Consider the following 10,629-nt stretch of genomic DNA (forward strand, 5'->3'; position numbering starts at 1 on the left):
CACCGCGAGCGAGTCCGTGGAGGGTGGGGGGCCGCCCGCACCGCTAGAGGGCGGCAGAGCTCCCCGTCACCGCGAGCGAGTCCGTGGAGGGTGGGGGGCCGCCCGCACCGCTAGAGGGCGGCAGAGCTCCCCGTCACCGCGAGCGAGTCCGTGGAGGGTGGGGGGCCGCCCGCACCGCTAGAGGGCGGCAGAGCTCCCCGTCACCGCGAGCGAGTCCGTGGAGGGTGGGGGGCCGCCCGCACCGCTAGAGGGCGTCAGAGCTCCCCGTCACCGCCCGCGAGCCCGGAGGTAGGGGCCGCCCGACCGCTAGAGGGCGGCAGAGCTCCCCGTCACCGCCTGCGAGCCCGGAGTGGGGGACCGCCGGACCGCTAGAGGGCGGCAGAGCTTCCCCGTCACCGCCTGCGAGCCCAGAGGTAGGGGCCGCCCGCACCGCTAGAGGGCGGCAGAGCTCCCCGTCACCGCCCGCGAGCCCGGAGGTAGGGGCCGCCGGACCGCTAGAGGGCGTCAGAGCTCCCCGTCACCGCCCGCGAGCCCAGAGGTAGGGGCCGCCGGACCGCTAGAGGGCGGCAGAGCTCCCCGTCACCGCCCGCGAGCCCGGAGTGGGGGACCGCCGGACCGCTAGAGGGCGGCAGAGCTTCCCCGTCACCGCCCGCGAGCCCAGAGGTAGGGGCCGCCCGCACCGCTAGAGGGCGGCAGAGCTCCCCGTCACCGCCCGCGAGCCCGGAGTGGGGGCCGCCGGACCGCTAGAGGGCGTCAGAGCTCCCCGTCACCGCCCGCGAGCCCGGAGTGGGGGACCGCCGGACCGCTAGAGGGCGTCAGAGCTCCCCGTCACCGCCCGCGAGCCCGGAGTGGGGGCCGCCGACCGCTAGAGGGCGTCAGAGCTCCCCGTCACCGCCCGCGAGCCCGGAGGTAGGGGCCGCCGGACCGCTAGAGGGCGGCAGAGCTCCCCGTCACCGCCCGCGAGCCCGGAGGTAGGGGCCGCCGGACCGCTAGAGGGCGTCAGAGCTCCCCGTCACCGCCCGCGAGCCCGGAGGTAGGGGCCGCCGGACCGCTAGAGGGCGTCAGAGCTCCCCGTCACCGCCCGCGAGCCCGGAGGTAGGGGCCGCCGGACCGCTAGAGGGCGGCAGAGCTCCCCGTCACCGCCCGCGAGCCCGGAGGTAGGGGCCGCCCGACCGCTAGAGGGCGGCAGAGCTCCCCGTCACCGCCCGCGAGCCCAGAGCGGGGGGCCGCCCGCACAGCCCTGCGCGGACCTGGGCATCCTCAGCCCCGCCGGCCTCGCTGTGGGGGAGGCAGCGTCCCGGGCCCGCGAGGATGCTCGGCCGCTCCCTGGCTTCTACCCACTCGGCCGCCAGGGGCACCGCCTGCCCCCGCCGCGACCCCGAAAGTGCCGCAGACGCTCCCGACGCCGCTCCCGCAGGACCACCGCACGCGCGGCGGGGACCGCTCCCGGGGCGCACCGAAGCCGGCGGCCGGCCACCCACGGCAGCGCGGGCACGGGCCGTGCCCTTCGGCTTCCTCTGCAGGGGACGGGCGACACCGGGGGCGGAGCCTGCGCGATCACCGTGGCCAGAACCGCGGAAGGTGCCCCGTGGGGTGGGCGCCGGGGAGGGGGCGGGCGCCTCGGGGGCGGGCGCACAGGAGCACCGCCGCGCGTCCACACAGCGGAGCGTCCGGGCACTGGGAGGCTCGGAGCCCGCAAGCGGGGGCAGGGAGGACACGCGAGCGCGCCCGGCCCGGTGGCAGCAGCCGGCCTGGAAGGTGCGCGCGCTGCGACTGCAACCGTGTGGCGTCTGGAAACGCCGAGACGTGGGGACGGAGGTGGTGGTCGGCTGCCGGGGGTGCGGGCGGGGCGGACAGGTGCGGTCGGGGCCGCGAGGCTACGCGGGGTGATAACGGAGCGACAGGTACGTCACACGTCCCTGCAGACCGGTGCAAGAGGCAACACCGAGAATGACCCCGATGTCACCCACAGGTCCGGACGGAGGTCCTGCGGCGGTAGCAGATGCCGCGCTCCGGCGGGGGTGCTGAGTGGGGGAGGCCGTGCGCGGGGGGCTCCGGCCGGCAGCAGGGCGTCTCTGCGCCTTCCACAAATGCTGCGACCCAGAACTGTCCCCTCAATGGCCCATTCTTCTAAAGAAGAGAGTCTGGCTGCAGAGGTCTTAAATTCCTGGAGAAAACCAGGTCGGGTCCTTCCATGGTCTGGGAGCACCTGTGTCAGAAATGGGGTGTCTTCACAGTTTTGCCACAGACGATTAGGGACCACGATGAAAAGTTGAATGGGGAGCAGAGACAAAAATCCGGAAAGCTCTTTTTATTAAAAAAAAGAAGAAAGAAATCCTCTGTAGCTGTTATGGACTGAATGTGCCCCCTTCCCCCAAATTCAGACGTTCAAACTCTACTCCCAACGTGATGGTATTAGGAGGTGGGGCCTTTGGGAGGTGATCGGGATTTATGAGGTTATGATGACGTCATTGATACTTTTTATAAAGTAAAATTAATATAGTTTAGGATATTTTGTTATTTTGTTAATTTTTTCATTTAACAGCCTTACCAAGTTTTAGAAAAATGGTTGGGTTTGCATTATGTGCATTTTGCCTCAATAAACCAACAACACAAGGTCTAACTCAGACCGATGTATTGAAATGGTGTGACATGGGGGCGCCTGGGTGGCTCAGCTAGTTAAGCTTCTGACTCTGGATTTCAGCTCAGGTCATGATCTCAGGGTCTCATTCACAGGGTCTTGAGATGGAGTCCCACATAGGGCCCACACTCCATGGGAAGTCTGCTTGACATTTTCTCTCTCCCTCTCCCTCTGCCTCCCTAACCCCAACTCACACTCTCTCTTACCCTAAATATTTTTTTTAAAGATTTTATTCATTTATTTGACTGACAGAGAGATCACAAGTAGGCAGAGAGGCAGGCAGAGAGAGAGGAAGGGAAGCAGGCTCCCCACTGAGCAGAGAACCCGATGTGGGGCTTGATCTCAGGACCCCAGGATCACGACCCGAGCAGAGGCTTTAACCAAGAGCCACCCAGGCGCCCCACCCTAAATCTTTTTTAAAAATTAAAAAATAAATGACGTGACATATGATATACTTGATTGCTCTTCATCCTGGAGCCTGTCTCTTCATTATTTCACAGACACTGATGTTCCCAAGAATCCAGACAGTGGCAGCAGAGACCAGGGTTTTCCTAGAGGACCCTAGGAAGCTGAGGGGAGGCGGGGATGGGAACATCTACCTTCTGCACAATAGAAAGCTACGGCTAAATCGTTCTGGGGGTGCTTGGTGGCTCACTACGTTAAGAATTCGACTCCTGATCTCGGTTCAGGTCATGATCTCGTGGTGGGCTCGACCCCCCGACCCAGGCCAGGGCTCCAGGCTCAGCCAGACTCTGCTTCAGATTCTCTCTCTCCCTCTGCCCCTCCCTCACGGATCCTCCCCCCCAAACTTGCGGGGCGCTCTACCTAAAATAAATAACTAAAAATAAATTGTTCTGGATGTATTCACAGCAGTGAATGTGATGTAGGAAAGACAGGGTTCAAAGCCAACGGCCAAGAAAAAATTCTTGAAACGTTTTTGATGGTTTTAAGGTGGTTTTCTTAAACCGCGGGGGCAGGACCCGTGGGCAGAAAGAGCAGCTCTAGGGTCCTGAGCGGTGGCCCATTACACACCTGCAAGTTGGGAGGGGGTTAGGGCTAGCATAAGTCTCTAAGGAATTTTGGAAACAAAGTTTCCAGGACCTTGAGGGGGCTAGCGGTTGTTGGGAAAAGGTCATTTATTATCGTCTAATAAAACCTGAGTCGTGAGACCCTCCAGATGTGTATCGGTGGGCCATACGCTCGGGGGACGATTGCCAACACTTAGCTTGGAAGGTTTAGAGAGACAGGAAATTTCTAAAAGAATTTGTATATGTCAAAGTAGACTTCCAGGACCCTGGGGGTTGGGTTAAGGTTGCCTTTTGTCCTCAGCAAAGTGTTAACCCCGAGCCAGTTTCTAGAGGAATGTCACTCTGCCTGCTTCAAGGCCTTGTGCATGAGCTGTAGGTAGTAAGGAAATTTATTTTTTTTTCCTTCTGCCTTTGTTTCCCACATCAAATGCAGCTAAGGAGGGGCGCCTGGGTGGCTCAGTCGGTGAAGGGTCTGCCTTCGCCTCAGGTCGTAATCCTGGGGTCCTGGGGTCAGTGGGGAGCCTACTTCTCCCTCTGCCTCTGGCTGTTGCTCCCCCGGCTTGTGCTCTCTCTATCAAATAAATAAAAATCTTAAAAACAAAAACAGATGCAGCTGAGGAGAGGGAGGAGCCTTGAGGTCCAGGACAAGGGGCTGGGCTGCAGTTATCTGCCACGGTGGACGGAGTTCCGGGCAGTATTTCCATCCCATGGGAAATGGTAATGAATCACCAGATATTGGGCCAGCGGCTTATCAATAGCAAAATCTCACTGGGTCTATGCGTGGCAGCACCCAGCAACTGACACCCGGGGTTACTGTGTCTCCTGGTAAATTTTAGGATTTGTCACCTCCCCTCTCTGAGGCTGCTTCTCCGTCAGATGGAGAAAGGAGCCCCCGCCTCCTAGTGTTACTGCAAACACTGGCCAAGACGTTACCTGTGACGCGCAGGACACACCGTGGGCGCACGTGAGACCGGATCTCCCCAGATAGAGGCCAGCTCCAAGCCCTCCTGGCTCGGGTGCTCCCTTGATGAGGGAGCGGAAGGCCAGTGAGGGCCAGGCGCACACTGACATGCCACAACCCCCCTGCCCCCCAGCTGGGGTACGTGTGACATTCCTCAGGCACTCCTGCCTGCCCTGAAACTACGGGAAGGGAACACAAACAGACGGCGAATTGATAGAGATCAGAGTCTCCATCAGTTTACAAATGCCTCAGTGATTTACAAGGAAAAAGCCCTCTTATCACTAGCCTAACTGCCAGAGACCCACAGACTCCATTTCCTGCAGCCCTAGCACCACCCTCCCCTCCTTTGTGATGTGGGAAATGAAGGCAGAAGGGAATTTCCTCATAAGCTGCAGCCCGCTGATAAATACTTGAGACCGGCAGCAGACGAGCTCCTCCGGGAAACTCCCAGCTGTCTCTGCGCCTTTCGAGAGGGAAAAACAACCTTAGCTTGACAATTGCCAGGCCCTATCTGGTGAGTCTCCTTTAGAGTACCTAAGTCCTTTTGGACACCTCCCTTTTTCCTTACCTCCCCCAGCTCCCAAGTATATAACCAGTCACCCCCCTCGCAGCTCTTTTCTGCCACCAGTCCTGTCCCCATGCTTTAAATAAAACCACATTTTTTTTCTTTTTTGGCACCAAAGACGTCTCAAGAATTCTTTCTTGGTGGTCTGCTCTGGACCCCAGCAGCACCCCAAATCACATCACCCTCACGGGGAGGGCAGGCAGCTCGAGTCACATAGTACGCTGTTGGGGACACCATCGATGAGTCTAACCTCTGGGAGAGGTCGCATCTGTCAGAACTCAAACGCACGTTCCCCTTCATGCAGCTCCTGGATGCCAGGAGAGGAGCAGGTGAGTTTTGCTGGAGCGTTGCCATCACAGCAGAAGACAAGGGACAGTCTCACTGGGCTACTAAGTAATAAAATGTTATGTTCACAACAAAATGTTGTGGAAATATGGAAAGGAATGAGATGATGTGTATGAGCTTCTCTGAAATAATCCTGGATCCACAGGTAGGTAGGCAGGTAGCTGGTTGTGGAGAGATGACAGACACACGCATACACAGATCTACAGATACAAAGACACACAGACAGAGGGTAGAAACGCAGACACACAGATCATTAGACAGATACAAGAGTAGATACACAGATACACAGACACCACATACACATACGCACGTACACAGGCAAGTAGCAGAACAGTATGCTTGATGGGCTCCCATCTGATAAATTAGTTTTAAAAACATTTATATATTCATTGAGTATCTCAAAGAAAAACATAGGAAGAGAAGTGAGGAATCTGGGGATTGGTATAAAAGAGACTTGGTAATTTTCCTCCAAGTACCTATTCTTCTTAAGATCTTATTGGTGGGTGCCTGGGTGGCTCAGTGGGTTAAGCGTCTGCCTTCAGCTCGGGTCACGATCTCAGGGTCTTGGGGTCGAGCCCTGCCTTGGGCTCTCTGCTCAGCAGGGAGCCTGCTTCCCCCTCTCCTCCCTGCTTGCGTGCTCTCTCGCTCTCTCTCTCTCTCTCAAATAAATAAAATCTTTAAAAAAAAAAAAAAGATCTTATTTGTGATCAAACACATCAGTTGCTGACCCAAATTCCTTAGGCATAGCCCCCAGGAGCCATAATGACTTTGTCCATCGAAATACGCTTACTGCTCTGCTAGCTGGGGACATCGATTTCACAGATGTGGCATGAAGTGTAGAGCATTAGGAGCATGGGTTAAGCTCTATGACTTACAAGCTGGGAGGGTCTGGGGGAAATCACCTCCCCTGATGCTCTCCCCATCTGAAATTGGGGAGGACACCTCCTCATGAGCCGGCTGGGGAGCTCAGGAACGGGATACAGCGGCTCCGACACCCTCCACTCGGCAATGGGGCTCTGTCCGTGGTGCTGAAGACTCTGGCCGAGCCGGGCTTGTGGACAAACTTTGTCTGTTGAGGCAGAGAGGAGGCAAATCGATGGCACCAGAAACAAGCCCCTCTGCTCCTCTAGCTTCCGTGGAAGGCAGTGGAAGAGAACGATGAGCGCATGTGTGATACACAGACATAAATACACACACAGACACTAGAGACACACATGCACAGACGCATAGACACACGTTTGCCCAGTGACACAGACATGCAGAGATACAGGCACAAGGACACACACATGTGCACACGGGTGCACACCCATACACATACACACAACACTCCCCCCTCGAAGGATGGGCTGGAGCACACCAGCCCCCAAGATGCTCGGTCAGTGGAAGGTTTCATGATCAAACACGTTCAGAAGATGCTGCATATTAACAACGTACCCTCCAGCCCCGCCTCTGCCATTAGAGGCTCCTGAAGGGAAACAGACAAAAACTTGTTTTCGGATTCATTCTGTGAACAAAATCTTGACATAGTACCTCCTGTGTGTCCAGCACTGTGCTATGTGTTAGAAAATTCAAATACTGGGGCACCTGGGTGGCTCATTCAGTTGAGCCAACACTTGGTTTCGCTCAGGTCATGATCTCAGGGTCCTGGGATCGAGACCCATAGGCTCTCTGCTCTTCGGGGAATCTGCTTGTCTCCCTCTCCCTCAGCCCCTCCCCCATCTCTCTCTCTCTCTCTCTCTCAGATAAATCTTTAAAAAAAAAAAAAGGAAAAAAGAAAGTTCAAATACAACATTTTCCTAAATTCCATGAACACAGGATCCTGTCTTCTCCCAGCACCTTGTCAACGTTCCCTGGAACCCACCTTCCCCAGGGCACACTTTGGGAAGAGTGGTGTCCAGCCCTGAGCTAAGCTACTCCAGGACATTCTGCCTCTGCATCCCTTCTGTGTGCCTGCTGGCTGGTGGGAGTCTGCACCGGACACCCGCCCCCCCCCGGAGCACATGGCCTGGAGTCAGAGGCAAAGGCGAGCTCCTGGTGACTCCCCCAACCACCCTGTGAGCAAGTCTCCCCCGCCTCCCAGCACTTACATCCCTCACACACTCCTTAGTTAAGACCCCTGTGGGGCTCACCAAAACCCCACCCTTTGGGCCAGTCCAGCCCTGGCCCGGGAACTCCAGACCGCAGTAACGGCATGTGTCCGGGTCCGGCCTCTGTCTGCACTCTGCCTTGACCTCCCCACGTGGCTGCCTGGGGCATGCGTTGCACTTCCTCTGGGACCTGTAAGTAGAAAACTTCTCTATTTCAGTTCTCTTGTGGTCCGTTGTTGAACCACAGCTCACCATCTGTGCTCAACTTAATAAGTGTGCATTTAACAGTCCTGGTGTGGGCATACATGGGACACGCACTCCCAGACGATCACATTCACAGCGGGAAGTAAGCCAGATGGAGTCACCCCGTGACTGTCTGACTTCCACTCCTTGAGACCTCCCCTCCCCAGATGACCACCCGCTCCCCCTCCCTGCCCCAATCCTCGTCCGCCTGTTGCTCCCCAACCCCCACCCCCCCCACACACACTAGAGGGTAGCTCAAGGGGCAGCACATTCAGCGATGTGCTTGCCTGGCAGGGCCCCAGACAAGTAGGACGCGCTTAGTAAACACGAGTAAGGAAGGAGATGTCCACACAGTAGGAGGACTGTGAAGTTTGGGGCTTTGGGTTTGGATCAGTTCCACTGCCTTACAGACCGTAGGGAGGAATTAATGCCAACCCCACGGCCTCTGTGAGGACGAGCTGTGAGGGACAGGAGGTCAGCCTTGCCCCCAAGTGGGTACTAAATACATCGTAGCAAGTGTGATTCTTACTACCACCACCACTCCAGGCTCCTGGGATCGGAAAGCCGCCCAAATTCATGCGCCCAACTTCTTCGTCTTTGCCCTGGGTGAGTGGCTGCAGGATCGGCGTACCGTGAGGATCACACGCAAGATGCCTGAGAAGACAGGTCCCAGGCACCCGCCCGACCAGCAGGGTCCCCTCCACATCCGCGTGCCCATCGAGGCTCAAGGACAGCAGACCCCAACACGAGCACGTATTCCTTCCCAGTGGAGACGGTCTGAGATGATTCTGGAGCAGGAAGCTTCCCCTCTCGGGCAGCCATCAGACTCACCAGAAAAGCTCAGGAAACGGGGTCCCGCGCATCGTGGCCACCTCAGCCTCCCCCTGTTGCAATGCAGAATGTTGAGCCCAGAGTCGAAACCTCTGACCTCCAGAACCAAGTCTACGAGCTCCAGAGGAAACCGACACGTGTTGGGTCTGTACACTGTGAAGACCAGGCACGAGAGAGGGCCCTCCCCTGGGTGTGGGGCGCACGAAGGACCATCACGCCCCCCCAACACACACACCCACACCTCCTGCCAACTAGTCTCCGCGCAGCATGAAGACCTGGGGTTACCAGAACGCCCAGGAGGAGCCAGAAATCCGGGTGTTTGAACGTGATATGTTCCAACTTAAAATTCTGGCTCAAGATCAAGGAGACAAAGGGTACTGACGGGGACCCCAAAACCTTAATTCCCCCTTTAAAGAAATTTCTTGTTGCCAGCTTTGAGGGAAAACGTGACAAGCGGTGAGAGTTGAAGCGCGCACAGCCCCCGCCTTTCACGGTTCCCTTCGCTTTGTTCAGGGGTTGTTCTGTGTCTGGTGAGAACTTAACTCTCTTGAGTGGATGCTGAAGAGAGGACTGGGAACCGGAAGCCCAGTCACGCTGCATTTTGTTTTTTGGGTTTTTTTTAATTAGCTGCTAACATTTAAAAAAGTGGGGGACTTCTCATTTTAAAAAAAAATCCTAAATCTGATCTCTCCTGGAAAATCAGGGGAGGGAACATAGGGCTCGCGTGGGCCGGGGGTCCCTCGTTTCCACCCCACCCCTGCCCGGCCCCAGGAATCTAAGCTTGCAGCTTGCAGGGGAACCTTTCAGGAGACCAGGCAGCACCGCGACCTGAAGCCAAGACGTCAAGCACGTGGTAGGAGAGCCAGGAAAGGCAGGGGCGGCCGCAGGGAGAAGGGAATGTTCACTCCATGAGAGGAAAAGCTGCTGCGGACCGTGGGGCTTCTTGGCCTTCGTTCCACGGTTCTCTGCCTCACACCCGGGAGACGTCTGGCAACGTCTGGATTCAACCAGATGCAGGGGCAGGGTGCTGCTGGCATCGGTTGGGTGGGACGCCGCTCAACACCCTGCGATCTACGGGACGGCCCCCACCGCCAAGAAAGGGCCCAGCCCCAAATGTCAACAGTCGATGGCGAGAGGGCCTCACCGACTCTGTGCAGCCGTCAGCTCTCCACGGGCGTACCTCCACCGGGGCTCACGCCTGAGGCAGCGTGTGTGCGCGGAACAAAGAAATATGGTGACATGAGTGAGCACACGGTCTCCTGGGATGGAGAGACACAGAACTGGTGTCTCGGATGGCAGGGCTGAGAAGGGCGCCGGGCGCACAGCAAACATGCCGAGGGGATGAATTAGGAGCCTGTGTCATTGGGACGTTGTGGGTCAGTACGGTGTCCCTCCAGAGTCTGGGACTCGTCTTCCTGGAAAGCACCGGGACGACAACAGTGGTAATATTAGTAACTAAGGCACGTTTGTCTAAGTGCGTGGGCTGCATGAAACGAAGCAAGCTGGGACTCAGAGGAGAGAGAGTAGCGTTCCCAAGCAGAGCCCGGGCGTGAACCTGGGCTCCCTGACATCGCACTAAGCTCTCCGGGGAAGGGATGAACTGTCAGTGGGTCAGCCTGAGGCACGCACAGATGCCCCCAGGGAGCCCTTCAAGTGGGACAGGCAACCTATTTGCAGAGGAACCCGAGGGTCAGAGTTCACTTGCCCAGGGTCACACAGCCTACACGTGGCAGAGTGTAAACTGTCGCAGAATCTGTCTCGTCCTAGGTGTCCGCTCCTGCCAGACTGCCTGGGTTCGGGAGTAGAAGAGGCAGGCCGAGAGCGTAAGGCCCACCTGCTTCCTTCCACCTGCCACCCTCAGGCTCCCACAGCTCCTCACCCTCCTGCCCCCACCCCACCCCTGTCCAAGGTCAGCGCTTCACAGAAGG

Source organism: Martes martes, assembly GCF_963455335.1.
Source record: "Martes martes genome assembly, chromosome: 17".
In the NCBI taxonomy this organism is placed as follows: Eukaryota; Metazoa; Chordata; class Mammalia; order Carnivora; family Mustelidae; genus Martes; species Martes martes.